This window comes from Octodon degus, unplaced genomic scaffold, assembly GCF_000260255.1.
Source record: "Octodon degus isolate 3935 unplaced genomic scaffold, OctDeg1.0 scaffold00077, whole genome shotgun sequence".
Classification (NCBI taxonomy): domain Eukaryota; kingdom Metazoa; phylum Chordata; class Mammalia; order Rodentia; family Octodontidae; genus Octodon; species Octodon degus.
In genome coordinates, this window is record NW_004524653.1 from 1996544 (window position 1) to 1998682 (window position 2139).

Sequence of the window (2139 nt, forward strand, 5' to 3'; positions counted from 1 at the left end):
TCCTCTCCTCTCCTCTCCTCTCCTCTCCTCTCCTGCCCTCTCCTGTCCTGCCCTCTCCTCCCTGCTCCTCTCCTCTCCTGTCCTGCCCTCTCCTGTCCTGTCCTGCCTTCTCCTCTCTTCTCCTTCTCCTCTTTTCACTTCTCCTTCTTTCCCTTTCCCATTTCCTCTTTCCTTTCCTGCCCCACCATTCTCTTTCTCCTCTTCTTTCCTTTCCTTCTTTTTCATTTTTCTCTTTTCTTCTTTTGCAGTACTGAGGATTAAACCCAGAGCTTCTATAATGAGCTATAACTTCTTTCCTTTTTAAAAACTTGAGGCAAACTCTCACTAAGTGTCGAAATTGCTCAAGTTGGGTACCAACTTATATCCCCCTGCCTCAACTTCCAAGTGTTAGTTCTATAATCATGTGCTACCACACCCAGCTATAACTAGCTGTTTTTGACTTTTTGTGTAATTTCTTCTTTGGAGAATCTGTCTGCTTCTGCTCAATATTTCTTTTAGGTGAAACCTAATTATTAAGAGAGTAGAGAAGAAAGAAATAAGGAGAAACTTAGATCTTCTTTCTATCCTCTGCAAGGAGTTCGTAAATTTTCCTGGTACCTTGGCTTAGTTCAAGGGCTTCAGCTATGTAGAATTACAGGCATTCATCCACTTGACTGATTCTCTGGATGTCAAAACCCTGATTCCTTCTCTGGCTTGGACACATTTGATTCTCTATTATAATGTTCATGAGAAGAAGTTGTGGTCATTGCTCACCAAGGGTTGGTGGGCCTTGATCCTGGGTACTGTGGTCTGATGCTTGCTTTGGCTCATTAGCAGATTTCACAGATTAGTGTCAGCAATTGCCATACCTAATTAGTATCTCCTGTGTGCCAGGCTTGGTGTTTTGTGCCCTGCTTGTCTTTCTCCATTCAATCCTCATAGCAAGCCACATACCAGGCATTATTTATGTGATTGCAATTTCCTTGGCTGAGGGAAGGTTTATAACTTCCTCCATGATCATAAAGCTAGTAGTAGGTAGAACTGACCTTAAATATTCTTCTATAACCAGACTGTTAGTCAGCCTGACTGCAGATGGACTTTCAGAGCAAGCGTCTCACCAAGGACTTCTACAAAGTCAAAGCTTTAGACTTGGCCAGGTACTAGTTAATAAAACAGACTCCCAGTTCATAAACAGTCATCTCAGAGCGGGGTCAGGGAGGCTACACTGGTAAGAAGCCTCCCAGATAATTCCCATAAGTAAGAACCATTGGTCTGAACCACATGTTCAGCCCCTATCTCTGCAACAGAGTCTAAAAGTGACCAGGCACCTACCCTGCCTTGATCCTAAGATACCCTTCTTCTGGGTGCTCATATGATACCCAAAGAGCTGGGGAGTTAAATATGAAATACAATCAGATGAGACCAATGATTCAGTGAAAGAAAAAAGAAAAAACCCCTTGAATTCTGAAATTTTGATATTATCCATGAGCTTTACCTTTTCAATGTATTTCTTTCTTAAACGTAAACTGTGAAGCTTTCTATGTCTGAGCATCTTTCTGAATGCTGAATGAATGGTCTTACATTGATGAATTGGATTAACATAGCCAAAGAAGGAAAACTGCTACACAACAAATGCTATTTATGAGAAAGAGTTTTATATATGAGAAATTAGTTGCTTTTCTCACCAACTTTTATGAAGCTTAAATGATGGAGAAAAATGCTGATGTAATGAGTTGCTATTGGATGTAACTCAATCCCTTTGTTATAGATTGATTTTAAATGCATATCACAATGTAATATTTGATTGCTGTGACCATTGAAACAATAAACACCCCAAATAAAATTAATAGCGTTATATTTCCATTTCATTTCTGTAAAGCTGACAATTTGCTGTCTAGCTTTTCACATTTTTCTCTTTTATTGGAACATAAATGTATTTTGTGCATACTTGCTGGGAATTAACATGGAATCACAGAGTACCATTTAATGTGTGTCTTACTCTTTTCCACTGTTTCACACATTGCATGAACCACCTCTCTGAGGCTTTTCTCCATCCCAGACTTATCCATTCCCAATGTACTGACTTCTAGGGAATCCCTTGTACATAATGTACCTCTGCTTCTCTGGCCAAAGTGTTAATTCTGATTGGGCATCTGACCT